Raw genomic sequence first — 16132 nt, 5'->3', positions numbered from 1 at the left:
CGGGAGAAGGAAGAGGCAGCGGAGTGCTGCCGAGCCCGCCTCGCGCGAGACGGAGGGTCAGTGGCCCGGCCGAGGCCTTCGGCGGGGAGTCGCTCGAGGTCAGTGGTGAGGGGGCCTCGGGTGAGTCGGAGAATCGGCCGAGGCCAGCGGTGAGGGGGCCTCGGGCGAGTCAGAGAACCGGCCAAGGTCAGCGGTGTTTAGCTGGTTTCGATCTTTACGAAGTCTACGCAGTCGTTTTTTGGGTTTTGCTTAGGGTACCCCTTCTCACGGCATCCGACACTTCCCCTATTATAAAGCTAGAATGGCTTGCTATCTTGAGGCGGTTGATTTGGGTGTTTGGAGAGTCACTCGTGATGGGATGAAAACCATTAAGAATCCCGATAAACCCACGAAGAGTGAAGAAAAGGAAATTCATTTCAATGCTAGAGCTAAAAATTGCTTGTTTGAATCTTTTAGTATGGACATGTTTAACCAAGTGCTCACTTTAAATATGCCACATAAAATTTGGTTAAAACTCCAAGAGCTCCATGACGGCACATCTAATGTCCGTGAGCAAAAACATTGTCTAGCTAAATAAAATTATGATTCCTTAACAATGAATGATGATGAGCTTGTTCGTGATATGTATTCTCATTTGAATCTAATTATCAATGAGCTCCATTCAATAGGACTAACAAAGCTGGATGATGTAGACATCATGAGGAAGATCATCTCTGTGCTACCATAAAAGAAATATGCAAGCATCATCACCATCCTTCACAACATGGAGGACTTGAGCACCATGACCTCGGCCATAGTCATTGGCAAGATAGTGGCATTTGAAATGTCACACAAGATGGGTCAAGAAGAAGCCTCTTCATCAAGCAAAGGCAAAGCTCTCGCATGTAGCGAGAAAAAGAAGATGAAGGGCAAGCATATTGAGACAAGCTCAAGCTTAAGCTCCTCAAGTGAAGATGAAGAAGAAGATGAGGACGATGATGATGATGATGATGAAGATTCAAGTGAAGATGATCAATCTTCCTCCTCCACCTCCGACCTTGATGAAGAACCAATCAAACTAATCAACAAGGTGGAGAAGATGATCCAAAGGCTCAATGTCAAGGGTGTGCCAATCTAAATCCAAGATCTCATTTTTACCAATCAAAGAAATGAGCAAAGAAAGAGAGGATGCTATGGATGTGGCGAGTTGGGGCACTTTGTGGAAGCTTGTCCAAACAAGCCCACACCCAAGACAATAAAGAAGGCATGCAAGAACCAAGCCCTCACATCAATAAGGTCATGGGATGATTCTTTAAGTGAAGAAGAACACCATCACAAGAGGCGGGGGTGCAAGCACTCATCATCAAGCTCTTCTCGTGTGTGCCTTATGGCGCAAGGTAACGAAAGCTTATCCTCTAGTGAAAGTGATAGTGATGATGAAATGCTTTCTTATGATGAAATTGTGCAACAAAATCTTAATTATGCTAAAGTTTGCACTAGTCAACAAAAGAAGCTCGAAAAATTAAAAGAAAAGCTAAATAGTTCACAAGAAGCATATAAAACTTTGCTTGAACAATATGAAAACTTTGCTAATCTCAATGTTGAACTATCTACTAAAATTGAGCAACTTAAGGCTAGTGCAACAACAAATGCATGCACAATCTATGATGAGCAACTTGTAAAGAAAAATAAAAAATTAAAAGAAAAGTTAGCTAGCTCACATGATGCTTATAAAAGTTTGCTTGATAAAATGGAAACTATGTGCAAACATTGTGATGAGCTAACTAATAAAGTTGCTAATCTTGAAGCCGTTAGTACAACCCCCTCCAAGGCATCTAAAAAGAAAAGTTCTATCTTTAACATATCTAAAAAGGATGCCTCTACTTCTTGTAATGATTTATGTTTAGACTCATCCTTGTGCAACCAAGTTTGTGTTGAGAAAGTTGTTGTAGATACATGCATACAAGAGGTTGCAAAGGAGAATGCGCAACTCAAGCAAGAAGTAGCTCGCCTCACCAAGGACTTGACTCAAGTGAAAGGCAAGACGAAGCAAGCCCAACTTCATCAAGATAACACTGTCAAGGGAGTGAAGAAGCTTGATGAAGGACAAATCATGGTTTGCTACGTGTGCCACAAGGAAGGTCACAAGTCCTATGAGTGCAAGGTGAAGAATGGGGGAGGAGCAAAGAAGAAAGAGAAGAAGCAAACAAGCAAGCTCTCCAACACCTACACCAACAAGGTGGACAAGAAGGCCTCCACACCTTATCTTTTGAAGAAAAAGAAAAATGACAAGGTGATGGCAATCAAGGTGAACAAGCAAGCCATCAATGGGGTCAAATGCTTTTGGGTGCCAAAGGAAATCATCTCCAACATGAAGAGCACCAAGAAGGTTTGGATCCCGAAAGGAAAGTGAGAAGTCTGTTGGACTTAGGTGAATTTGGAGACTTGGCAAAAGTATGGATGCATTTCATGGGGTGCATCATGATGGGCAAAATCATTGACAAGTGGGTTAGTGAATACTATGGACCCAAATTCCCCTTCCCATGTTAGGTAACTAGATTCAATTTTCTTCAAGTAGTATCAATTTGCTTTTCCTACAAGTGGTATTTCTTATAAATTGATATCTTTAAGCATCTAGTTACTTTTCATGCCTATGTTTGCATTTGCATGTTTATATCTTTTGTCATGCATATACTAGGTATATATTATGGTAGGCTTGCTCGGTTTCATTCTTAACCCTTGGAGCAAACCTACATGGTTTAAAATTATTTAGGAGCACGGCACATAGCTATCTTTTGATTGTTCATCTAATATGTGCCAAAATCCAAATTGTAGATAATCTCTCCCGAATATCGTCTTCAAAAATGACTCACACATTCATGTGATGTCATCTTTCAAGTGGTATTTTTTATTCTAAAATCAATGTGCATGTTTCCTATAAGTATTCCATACTTGTGTGCACAAATTTAGGAGGAGGTTACTCTATAAGTTGGATGCCTTGAGACTAACACATTTTTAAGTTTATCATGTGTGTAGTAGTCTCATTGCAAGGAAAATGGAATCCCCAGAGTTAAGCATCATACTTCAAATATCCACCACCTATTGCAAGTGGTAGAAATCAAATTGGTTTCCACATATGGTATTTCTAAACCGATATCATCATGTTGATTTCATTTTGATATTTATATGCTTTCTCCATGCATTATATAGATTCAATTTCCTTGAGCAATAATTTGCCAAATATGCATATGCCTTGCTTTCTACCATATGTATGCATATATTTAGGGGGGGCTTAATCTATATAATGTGAGAGTCAAATTTTATGACCTATTCCACTCTACACACAAAGGATCACAAAGTTTGACCCTCCCTTGTGCTACTAATGTCTTCCTTTTTGGTGTTTGATTCCAAAGGGGGAGAATTTAGAGGACCAAAAGCAAGCATTAATAATTTACAAGTGGTAATGGTCTGGTCCTAGAAAGGGGGGATAGTGGATTATGGATTGCCTATGTAATGGGGAGAATTTGTAGGAAGCAAGGCTTAAATCCATAATGCCACATGGGGACATTTGCAAGGGGGCAAGATAAGTTTTTATGTAGTATCTTTTAGTCTTACAAGTAGTATCTTTTAGCATCACATAACCTTGCCCCTTGCATTACATCCTAGCAAGTAGATAAATTTTAAAATTACAATTTTTTATTATTTGCTTGCTTTGGTCGTGTTGTCATCAATCACCAAAAAGGGGGAGATTGTAAGGAAAATGGATCCTTGGCCCATTTACTTTGGATTTTGGTGTTTGATGACCAACACAACCAAATTGGACTAATAAATTTGCAAGTGATTGTTTTGTAGTTCAATAGGATGCAAGACGTGACTTGGATGAAGGCAACGTGATGATTCGATGATCAACACCACAAGCAAGACCTTAGAAGCATAAGAGAAGACTCAAGATAGCAAGCAAAGTCCAAGCACAAAGATCGGAATCAAGCCATATGCAAGATCGTGAAGAAACGAGCTCACAGAGGTGGCTAGACGCTGGACCAGACGCTGGAGGAAAGTGATCGGACGCTTCGATCAAGAGGCTCGGCAACAGGCGTGACTGGACGCTGACGGTAGATCGACCGGACGTAGGATAACAGAGTCCGGTTGAGTACAGTGAGGTTCTAGAGCGATGAAAATGTGACCGGACGTGTCCGATGGCATGTGACCGGACACTAGCAGCGTCTGATCAGTGGATCGCGGCTCCAATGGTCGGGATGACCGGACGTGTCCGATCAGGATGACTCTAGCGTCTGGTCAGTAGCAGAAAAGTGGGATTTCATCCCCAACGGCTACTTTCTCAGTGGGGCCTATAAATACAACCTCCAACCAGCCATTTGGGATGTGTGGAGCTGAGGAAACATAACAAGGGTGTTGATACACCATTTTAGTGATCTCCACTTGCATAGTGCTTAGTGTTTTATTAGGTTATTAGCGTAGGTGCTTTGCGAAGTGCTTAGGTTGATTAGACCATCGCTTATGCGCTTGCTCCAGGTTTGTGTCTATTGTTTACTGAGGTTTGCATACCTCTTACCACTCGGTGCTTGCGCGCACCATTGTTGTACATCGGAGGGGCTCATGGTCTTGTGAGATCACACCAACTGCATTTGTGGTGTGGCCGCCACCGTGTACCGGAGTGAACAAGGACCGCGGCGTTTCGACCGGAAGTTTGATAGTGAAGACGGTGGGGAGCATCCGAGAGAGGCTTGTCGGAAGGCACGTCGGAGACCCACTTGCGCGTGGGGAAGGCCCGAGGCTATCCATGTTGTTACCCAACTAGGAGCTTGGCCCTTGCGAGGGATTCCTTGCGAAGGGCTCCAACGAGGAATATGGGGAAGCTTGCGCGCTTCTCGATACCTCGGTAGAAATACCGAAGTCATCGACGGGAGTTTGCATATCTCTACCTTGCTCTTTAGCTTCCGCATTTACATTGATTGCATTACTCCTTTTGTGGTAGAGATAGCAACACATTAGCAAAACTGTAGTTGCACATTTAGATAGTTTGTCTTTTGCATTGGTTTTGCTAAGGTTAGAAAAAGAGGGCATAGTTTAGAGTTAGAATTTTAAGTTGCCTAATTCACCCCTCTCTTAGGCGTCACGATTCCCTTCAATGTTTTTCTCCAAATTGCCAAACTTGTTTTTCTCCAAATCGCCAAACACGTTTTCTCCAAATTGCCGAAGATTTTTCTCCAAATCTCCAAGATCTTTCACCGATCAGCGAGCAGCATACGTTCTGTTCTGTTCTCTATGGAAAAGACTCAGTCTCTGATCCCTCCCTACACGTGCCACGGGCTCTACGCTCTGTGTTATGGGTGGTCGACTGCGGTTCCTTGGTCACGCCTGTTCCTCCTACACGCCCACAGGCTCTGCACTCAACATTATGGACTATGGGCTGGCCAAGGTCGAGAGCGCAGCACAGAACTTATTGCTCGGACACCATTTCTACTACGTACATCTCCAAGTTATTTCGACAACCGCCGAGTAGCACACGTTTCGCTTTGTTCTCTATGGAGAAGACCCAGTCTCCGATCCCTCCCTACACATGCCACGAGCTTCGTGCTCTACGTTGTGGGTGGTCGGCTATGGTTCCTTGGTCACGCCTGTTCCTCCTACACGTGCATGGGCTCCGCGCTTGACTTTATGGACTGTGGGCTAGCCAAGGACATGGGGGTCAGTAGCGAACCAACTGCTTGGACGCTACTTATATTACGTATAATTGCGTTATGGTTAAAACTACGAAGATTTTTTTGCCGAACTACAAGCAAACTGCACACACATGCACCTTATAACATTTATCACATACATAAGTGTTTTTTGCGCTATCACGCGTTCTAACTACACTGTTCAGAAATTACAGATGATAATCTCCGAGCATATCACCAAGCTTCGCCATCGCCGCTCGTCTCACCAAACAGGTCGATGTCGCCGGCCAACTTTCTCGCCGCATCCTCCACCTCATCCTCCAGCTGCTGGGTCTCCACCTCGCTCAACCCTTCGGCGAATCCGCCCCCTATCGCCTAAAGGTCAATGGATTGATAGTGGGACTAGACCACTACAAGGGCATGAGTAATGCCGGTAACAATGACGTCGCAAGTGAAGTTCTTGAAGCTCTCCCACACCATCTTGCACCTTTTGATGACTATGTCTGGGCGTAGCGGCCTACCGTCGGGTTGAGGAGCCATCTCCAGGTCGACGTAGTCGAGCACTGGTTTGACTCCAGCAACTACAGCGTCAAACTTGTCCCTCTATGTTCGAGCGTCCTGCTCCAGCACATCGAATTGCCCTTTGACCCTCCGACGGTAGTCTATGAGCATTACAAAGTTTCGTCAAGAAAGGAAACTACTTCAGCATTAACTCTGACCAGGGAGTACTTACCGTTCAACTCCTCATCTAGTTTATCTGCTCACTCTATCTCCTTCGCCTTCTCCTCTCGGAGTTGTTCGAGGGCTTGGTGCAGCTGGCCGAGTTCCGTGTTTTGCTCTACAAGCACAACAGTCATCGCCAAAAATATGGCTGTTCAGTAATACAAAGCACATTCGTCGATATACCATACCTGCTTTCTGCTGGGATACACTTCTGAGCTTCTCAGAAGTCTATTCCAGTTGCGTGGAGGCACTCACCAGCTCCTTAGACTTGCACCGCAGCTGCTCGAACGTAGCCGCTAGCTGCTCGAACAGGACCCCTTCTGGTGTTCCAGATCTCGCGCATTGGACTCAACAAGGTCTTGCTCGCGCTGGGCTCTCTGGATGTTTCTCTCCATCAGGTTCATCACCTGTCTGAGTTTTTCATTCTCTTCGGCGAGGGGTTCCATCCTCTTTATCAGCTAGTGTCGCTGCTTGGCAGTCCGAGTTATCCCCTGCAAATACACAATTATAATGATGAACTTCGATCTCCAACGTCAAAGATGACCACTCCAGATGCGGTATTGACCTCGATTTGTTTCATGACTCCGGTGAGGCTGGTCTTCAATCTCCTCATCTCCCTAGTGGTGTCTTCCTCCTCGATAACCACCACTTTGTCACCGCGCTTGCGGAGGATTCGGACAGCTTGGGGTCGAGGTTTAGCATGCTCGATCTCCTCCACCTCGTCCTCTTCTGCCATAGCTCGAGGCACCACCAGGGGACTCCATGGCCGGACAGCAGCTCCGACCATGCCCTGCGACGCCTCAGGAAGCTCTGTTTGTCCCTCGGGCACCATCGGCTTCACCGCCCAGACTCCGGCGCATTGGTCGGCAACTCTAGCCTCTGCTCCCGAAGACCCGGCGGTTCCCGCCATTGCCTCGGGCACTGCTGCCGATCCGTCCGTCACCAACGTCGCTCGTTCATCATCGCCAAGATCGCCAGCAGCAGTGGTTGACTCCTCCTCTGGCTACCGAGCTCTCAGGGACTCTAGGACGGTAGTTGTCGGCATTATTTCCACCATGAGATCAGCCCTCGGTGGTTCGGTAGTCTGGACTGGTGGGGTTAGACCCTCCGCACGTTTCACTCTACATCAGATCAGTTCGTCAAGTGCCAAAAAAGCTAAGAAATAACAACAAAGTAATTCCAAGGAAAGTATACTCATGGTTTGGTCTATCGGAACAATTTCTTAAACCGGTGACGCCTACCCGAGCACCCAGGTGTGACCATGGGGTTGACTCCCGTACTCTAGGGTGGAGGTCTAGTTTCCTCCACCGTTGGCCTCTGTTTCGCCTATCGCTCTGTGACTCCCTCCACCTGCTGTGCAGGGACTCCCGTCGTCTGTTGCTTGGAGACTCCCGTCGCCTGCTGCTCGGGAACTTTTTCACCTCTCCTCACTTGTTCCTCCGTGCAAGTGCTGCGCGGAGGTGCTTCAGTGCTCAACGAAGGAGCCACCAAAGTTTCATCGTCGTCCGACCACTCGAGCATCGTGGTCCTCAGCTATCAAGTGGTCTGGTCGCCACCAAACGAGATGCCACCGGGTTTGAGGGGACCGACGGCCACCGTCTTCCTCTTCTTCTAGGCTGGCTCGTCTGCCGCTGGTCTTTTTCCCAAGACTTTCTCTGATACTGGGGGCGAATTTTCTGTCCGACCATCCCCGGACTCTGACGAAGCGCTGGCCGCATCTTCCTCAGGCCGAGCTGGTGGCCGAGCGTCTACACCCCTTGGCCAATCACCCCTCGGCATGTCGAAGAAGTACACCGCTCTTTCCTGCGAATGGATCTTTGCATAGGTGCATCAGTTCTTTGCTCGATAATGCTTCAGGATTAGAAGTGTCGGGAAAAAACAATCGAGATGGTTACCTGAGGAGGCGGATTTGTATAGTTGAAGGCCCTCATTTGCTTTGGCCTGCTGAACAAGGCGTTGGGAGCGAATAGCTCTGCGGCCCGCTCTAGGACAATTTGTTTCGTCAGCCGTTCCATCCTCTCCTGGGTCCCATTGTCATCACCTCTGTAGTTAAAGCCTGGGTGGGCCCTCTCCTTGTAGGGCTGGATTCAGCGCACTATGAAGCTCGCCACCACTAGTTTGCTGCTAATCTCTATGCCTTCAAGCAGGTCGAGGAGCTCTCTTACTTGTTGCATGTCAGCACTGTTTGGTTTCTCCGACCAGCTTTTCTGGTTCTCTGGGATATGGTGGACATCGCAGCGGATTGCAGGGTGACTCTATTTCATGTAGAACCACTTGGAGTTCCACCCTTTCAGAGAAGTGTTCAGCAGTACATTAATGTACTCGCTGCCATTCTATCCCGGAGCTGTAGATATACGCCGCGGACCACCTTGGATCCACTGTCGCCCTTCTTCTTCAACCAGAACAGGTGTCTGAAGAGGTTGAAGTGTGGTAGAACCCCCAGAAATGTCTCACAGAAATGAATAAAGATTGAGATGTGTAATATGGTGTTGGGGTGGAGATTGCACAGACTAATCGCCTAGAACTCCAGCAGATCCCGCAAGAAAGGATGAACAGGGAACCCCAACCCACGCCAGAAATAATCCTCGAAGACTATAACTTCATCCGTGTTAGGCATCGGGAAGGGCTCACCATTGGCTGGCCGACATTCGACGGTGACGCGGTCAGGAAGCACGCCCGCCTCCACCAATCTCTCGAGCTCCGCTTCCCCCATGCGCGACGGCTCCACCAATCATTCGTCGCGACTGGCTCCTGCTCTTGCCTTCTTTGGGTTCACATCTCTCCTCTTCGACGCCATCTCTCAGATCTGGATGGGGACTGGCGTCGGGAGCGTACGCAGATGCGAATCTGAAAATGTAAGGGCCGAGGATGAAGACAGAATGGCAAAGTGGCAAAGGTATGAACGAGGGATGCGACGGCGCAGTTATAAAGCACTTTCCCCACCCTTTCGCATTCGATGGTTTTTGGGAAACCGTTCCCATGATTTGCGCCCCTCTGAATTCTCCGACGCGGCTTGTTGGGCCGTAACATGGGCTTTCACGCAACCGCATCCTACGTAACTAAGTTATCGTTGCCGATGGTTATCACTCACCGAATAATCGCCGATTTCTCTGTCATTTATTGGGGCTCAGTAACAGTTACTGTACATCCATCGCTCCGGTTTTTTTTGCCACTGTTGGGTTTTTCAGATATCTCAGTAAACGACTCGAGGACTGGCTGCTAGCTCGGCTGGTCTTTTTACTGTTTTTCTGTTTCTGACCCTGGCACCACGTGACTGTGTCACCTATTGTCAGGCTCGGAGACTAAGTGGGCACACTTCACCTTACGGTGAATGTGCGCTCTCTCATTTCAGGGCTACGATCAAGGGCTCGCTACTTGCTCGGCTGGTCTTTTATTATCCTTCTACTTTAGATCCTGGTACCACATGACTATGACATCTACTGTCAGACTTAGGGACTAAGTGGGCACACTTCACCTCATGGTGATTGTGCTTGTTTTATTCTCGAAGACTCTGGGCCTCTTGAAGCTGAAGAAGACTATCTTCTTTTCTTGTGGTCGGACTTTAAGTGGGCACACTTGGTCCACTGCGAAGATATTTTCGTTTCTAAACTTGAACTCCTTACACCCTTATGGCAAGCCGTGCTTAGGTTATGCTACTTGGCTATGATTCGTGCTTCTTGATGATAGTACACGCTGCTCGGTAATTGTACACAACTGGTCACAACTGCTCGGCAACTCATCACGGTGGTCGAACTATGAGCTCGACTGCCCGGCTTCGTTCGCACCTGCCCAGACAAGCTCAAGACGGCGTTGCACAACGGATACAAGGTGCTCGGGGACTAGCTATGGCGGGTATGACACCGGATACCCACGGCAGACCACATGGGCTGCGCTCTCAGGGGCGGTGCAGCCCACAAGATGAAGCTTTGTGGGGTACGACTCTGCTCGGCGTCTTCCGCAAGATATCTGGAGAATATCCTAAAGATACTACGAGATCTGTTAGGATATGTATGATCTCAAGACTCCTATAATCAGTTATTACTTTTCGATTATCTCTCAGATCTAATCAACTTGTAACCCTGCTCTCCGGACTATATAAGACGGTCAGAGACCCCCTCTAAACTCACGCAATATTATACGATAGCTAATACAAACCAACAGACCATATGAGTATAGTATTACATTATACTGACGGTCTGAAGATGTCTAACTTGTGTGTGTTTACCTTCTTTCTTGATCTCAGGCATCTCTATCGATGAATTCGTGGGATACTCTCGCACGACTGCCGACGATATTATGTCTACGATGGCTTTGACGCGGCAGCGCGACGGCGCGGTCGTCCTCGGGCGGTCTTCCACGGCCGGCCAGGGCGAGGGCGCCCCTCGGCGCGGGCACGGGGCGAGGGTGGCCCCCGGCGGGCGGGCTCCGGTGGTGGGTGGCGCGGGCGGGCCCAGCTGTGGGTGCGGGCGCGTGCCAGGTGTGACCTCGGCGTGTGCGGGCACGGGCAGTCCGCGCAGGCGCAGGGCTAGGGCAGCCGACGAGGGCACGGGCGTAGACCCAGGTAAATAGTCACACGCGCATAGATCTAGGCATGGTGGGCGGCGACATCAGCGTTGGTCAGGCGACCGGCGGTCGCTTGAGCTTACATGTCTTTTTTCTTCTTCTTGAACGGTCTGCTCAATGCTTTTCTTGGTTCGCAGAAGACGAGACTCCAGAGGAACTGCCGGGGCGCCGTAGTGCGGCGTTGCGGCGGAGCTGCTGCGGTGTGCTCGTGGTCCTTGGAACTGTGCCTGTGCGGACTACTCTTCGTCTGGTAAGGTTTTTTCCCTCATGGTACGACTTGATATTAGTGGTGTTCTCGACATTCGATAGGTCCTGATTCGCATAAGAGGGGCCGTCCCACGATCCGTCCTATGCATGGAGGAGCGCTCGCTGAACGGCCGCGGAGTGCTTGAGGAACCGCAGAGTGGATTTGTTGTTCTTCGCATCTCCCATTCACTTCGCAAGAACTGTCTTTGTGAATAATCCTCTTTCTGCATTTTATAATACCGTGGATTGATGTTCTGGTTTTGCTTTATTCCTGCCTTTTTAGGTCCTGCTTGGCGGAAGAGGGTTCTCATGGTGCTGTGCGGAGCGCTCGTGACTTAGTGTGGTATGATTTCTGCTGCTACCTACTTTGTTGGCTACTAATATTAGTCGTGTTTGATTTATTATCATGTGGTTCAGCTGCGCCTGCTTATGTTTAGTTTCTTTCCTTTTCGTCAGTATAGATGTGACCAACACACTGACGATTTTGTCAGTTTCTTTCCTTTTCGCATTTGCTGGTGCAAAACAACACAAAGAGAAAACCGATATTTGTGATGGACATTTTTATATCTCAGTTACAATGCATATCCATGGATCTCATGTTGACATTTGGGATTTGGGGGTTCCAGATGTGGAATGGCATGTTGTTCCTTGCTTATGCAGGTTTTTGCTTTAATTTTGTATATACATCGATCTCTTTTCTATGATTTTTATCTTTGATTTTATCTCCAAATTTGGTTCGCTACTCTTTGCCTACTCTACTTCATCTAATTTATCCCTGCTTTCCTCTGTTTTCTTTTTTTTTCACTTCATAAATATGATTCTCTTTTCCCTTAGCACAGAAGGTGCACAATAGGAAAATCATCTAGGTTTCGTGTTCATCAAGATGTAGATCACGGCACCAGCTTGAAAAGGGGTTCAGAATTGAAAGCAACATAGTACTTCTTGCCAGCTTTTTTAATGGCAGTGTGGTGATTATCATAGAAGAAGCTAATGGCCAACAAGTCTATGAAAAAGATATCTAAATATTTAATGAACTTTTTCCTTCTTTGTTTTAGCATGTAGAGAAAGCTAAGAATAACAAAAACTTAGGGTATAAAATTGGTTACACAGGAAAAATGAGGGGGACCTGTCCTTTGTTCTTTTGTATTTTTGCCTGATTCTGTGATGCAGGGTGCTCATGACGCTTTTCTTCGTGCTTGTAGGTTTGCACCATTTGGATCTGAGGTTTGTGTGGGTGCCTCGGTCCTGAGGCCTCCAAGGCTTGTGACTGCCTCCATTCCTTCTCTGGTATTTTTTTTACTACATTTGTGTCATTGTCGGCTCAAATATCTTCTCAGTTCTTTCGTTTCCTTCATACAATAGATAATTTATTCAGTGTATTTATGTACGAGGATGTTCATGGTATAGTAGATGGTTGTATTTGTAGATGATTCAGTGTTTTAGAAGGACCGTACTTCACTGCGTTGTTGTAGATATATCATGAGGATGTAGATGATTCAACGCACTTCACCAGCAGCACCTTGTCTGCTTTGTGTATATAACGGTCAGCTTCCTAATTTCTGAGTTCAGTGATAGCCTGTACCTCTGGTACAGCAGTGCTCAGGAGGTTTGTTTCCTGGTGCTTAACTGCTTGTTAATTTCTAATTTCCCATGGTGGTTAGCCTTGGAGAAATGGAGAAGTGTTGATGCCGTCTTCATAAGAAGAGCTTTATCGGTGATTGGACATCATGGTTGCTGTTTCAGCAACTAGGTGAAGTTTTCTTTGGCCTTGCTTTTTATACATATGCATATCACACAAAAGGATTTGGCATCATGGCTGGTTTTTATTCAGTTGAGGTCATGGATTTGTTGACTCCGTGTGCCAACACTCTTAGAACCAATGTTGCCTAGCAGTTAATACTATTTGAGTATTTTCTGCTAAAAAATACTATTTGAGTATTTGACACCGGTTTACATATAGAATTGGTCCTCGTGCATTGACATGGGGTATACAGTTGTTCGGCTGATCTACTTTCGGATGATTTTGGCTGATTTCGGATGATTCAATAGTGTTTTGTGAGAGAGAATAAGCTGAAACAAGCTGGCTTGTGCATGCATGTCGGCTATGGTATATTTTGCATCATAGGCTGTGTTCTTGATGCTGATACTTCCGTTGTAGGTGCACCATACCTTTTCTGTGCTAAATGCTACTTAATTTGTTTCTCTGTTCCTGAGCGCCGGTGTTCTCTGCCTCTTTATCGACATTGAGCTCACATGTTACATGAAGGTCACTGCAAAGACAGTATGCCTGTAACCTTAGCACTTTTACCCGAGCTATATCTTCATGTGCTGATGACACAAGTACTTTATGAATTTGACAGTTTAATTAAATTTTATGTATTATTATGATCTGTCATCAAACCTCCTAAAAGTGTCCCATTAAATGGTATCCCCTCTTGTTTGATGTCACAGGATTAATCGTTCAGGCATGTGGGATAGCCATGATTCAATTTCCCAATAAGCCAGGCTCCACGTTGAACCAAGATATTATCCTGAGTTTTGTTTTTTTTTCTTTGGCAATTTAACAATTTGACTTTCTCACTTGATGGTGTAAATCATCCCTTACATGTGCACTTTACATTCAAGGAAGTCATTTCCTTTTCGTCCGTGTGATGTATGAATTCTGAATCCACTCATTTCCACCTAGATTCTGTCATCAGATTCCCTTAGCTTCAAATTTGAGATTTTATAATGCAAGATCATACATCTTCGTCAGCTTAGTCAGAGATTACAGTGTAGGTCTGAAGTTTGATTACCGATGTTTCTAATTTTTCTTTTCTTCTTTTCTTTTTGATCATATGATCCCATGTTTTATCTCATTATATTTTGTTCAGATCCATAAATATGTCTAACACATTCCTTCACTCTCTTTATATTTATATTTTGATAAGATATTCTCACGCTTTGTAAGTAATCAAAATGAATGAAGTGGCTCTATGCTCGCAAATCACTAGTGCAAATCACTAATTCCAATGCAACTGAACGATTGACCTCAATTGCAAATATATGGGCGTCTTCATTTCCATGAAAGAAGGGATTAAAGACTAAATTTTAGTCTCAATTAGTCTCTTTGAACCAAACACCAGGGACTACGGACTAAAATGTAATAGTCCCTTGATGGGCTGCTTATTGGGACTAAAGGGCCTAAATTGACACCCCTGGCCCTTCAATAATTGCTCCTAGCACCTGCTCCGTCACCCTCATACATCCATCTCGAAACCCTCAGCGCCACTCGTTCCATCGCCCTCTCTCATCCTAGTCGCCACTCCGAGCCCTCACCGTCCTCAGTCGCTCCCCTCGCCGTCATACTCGTCACCGCCCCTGCGCATCAGATCCGCTCGCCGCCGCGCATCTCGCCCACACGCCACCGCCGCGGCTTGCCCTCCTCCCCACACCGCATCCGCCATGGACGACTATGGGAACAACTACAAGGATTACTTCGCCGGGTCTTCTTCCTTCCCCGCTGCCGGATTTGAGCCCTACCCTCAGTTCCCCGTCAACAACAAGTTCGGCGTGTACTCCCAAGCTCCTTCTTCTCCCTACGCCTCCCCCCAGCCTCTCTGCTCCACGGTCACGGCTGGAGAGCCTAGATCTGAACTCCCAGGCCGAGTTCCCCCACCTCGACGTCTTCCCCAACCAGGAACAACTGTCGTCGGAAGGATTTCGTGTGAGCGTTGGGCTCACTCCCCTTGGCCCTGGCGGTAGATCTGCTCAACGCCAGTTCCAGCCTCCACGACCGGTGCAGACTGGATCATGTCCCAGAACAAGCCGTGGAGATAGCCAGGCTGCGCGCCCAGGAGGTAGCCGTCACGGAGCTCTGTTTACCGGATCTCCGGTAAACAGCCAGCATCATCCGCTCCTCAAGGTTTGCCACTTTTCGGAATGGGTGGTGGTGGCCGCGGGGTCAGGATGAGGCAGACGGTGTCCTATGGATCCACATCTGCCGCCAGCAACTCCGACACCGTAGAGGATCTAGACGGAGAGGATGATGACGACAACGAACAATCCGATGAGAACGCCCCTGCGTCGGTAAGATCCATACCCTAAACCCTATTTTGTTGTAAATCCTATGCTAGATGTGTTTGGGTGATCTCCAGATTATTCTTTAGCATGGATATGTGATGAAAACTGAACCATTTTGTGGTCATGTTATCTGTTACATGAAAACTGCATGCTGCATGTTTTTGGTTCATGGATGAAAGCTATTTTGATATGTGATGTCCTCTTTTCATTTTTAGAACATAAAAGACAAGGTCAATTGGTCCGATCAAAACATTACCACTTTGTGTGAACTCTACGTTGAGAAAATGAACGCTGGAAACTGGAATGCTGGGACAATGACAACTAGAGGTTACAATATAATTAAACGCCAATTTGAAAAGATAACTAAACTAAAGCATACTAGAAAATGATTGAAGAACCGAGTCAATCATTTGAAGCCTGTGTATCATTTTGCGGACAAATTGATGAAGAACACAGGGTTAGACCGTAAGGTTGATGGAACAATTGATGCAACGCCGGAATGGTGGAAAAACGAATTGAAGGTAAAGTCAGTTCTATCAAACTTGTGCCAAACTTCTGTCAAACTATGGATTCTGATTTCATTGTGACTAAATCTAGAAATTACAGGGATGGCCTACAGAGTGCAAGAAATTTCGATGGGGCTGGCCTGCGTATTTCCCCTTGTTGGAGTAGATGTTCAAAGGTGTAGTGGTAGATGGCTCTACATCTTGCATCCCGGGCAGTTTTCAGCAGCTGCAAGTTAGGAACAAGAATACGAGGTACCATGGGAGGCAGGGACCGATACCGATGGGTTTGAAAATAGTCTAATGGGCAGTTCCAGCCACAAGAGGTGTTGGCTTGTTTGTGCAAACTAGCAGCTGATATAATTAGGCCAAAAA

At 46.5% G+C, this 16132-nt stretch overlaps 1 long non-coding RNA gene across 2 annotated transcripts; it reads left to right on the top strand.

The window, feature by feature from the left end:
* Positions 1 to 10648: 10648 nt before the first annotated feature.
* Positions 10649 to 14074, top strand: LOC136551115 (uncharacterized). Of its 2 annotated transcripts, XR_010782443.1 has the most exons (7): positions 10649 to 10944; positions 11084 to 11196; positions 11476 to 11535; positions 12395 to 12479; positions 12619 to 12735; positions 12854 to 12942; positions 13644 to 14074. It is a non-coding gene; the product is annotated as an uncharacterized lncRNA (long non-coding RNA). The 2 variants fall into 2 exon arrangements; XR_010782442.1 differs by having other exon boundaries at positions 12395 to 12735.
* The last annotated feature ends 2058 nt before the right edge of the window (positions 14075 to 16132 follow it).

The sequence above is a fragment of the Miscanthus floridulus genome, chromosome 4 (assembly GCF_019320115.1).
Source record: "Miscanthus floridulus cultivar M001 chromosome 4, ASM1932011v1, whole genome shotgun sequence".
In the NCBI taxonomy this organism is placed as follows: domain Eukaryota; kingdom Viridiplantae; phylum Streptophyta; class Magnoliopsida; order Poales; family Poaceae; genus Miscanthus; species Miscanthus floridulus.
Note: the sequence above shows the minus strand (reverse complement) of the source record. Positions and strands in the feature narration are given on the sequence as shown.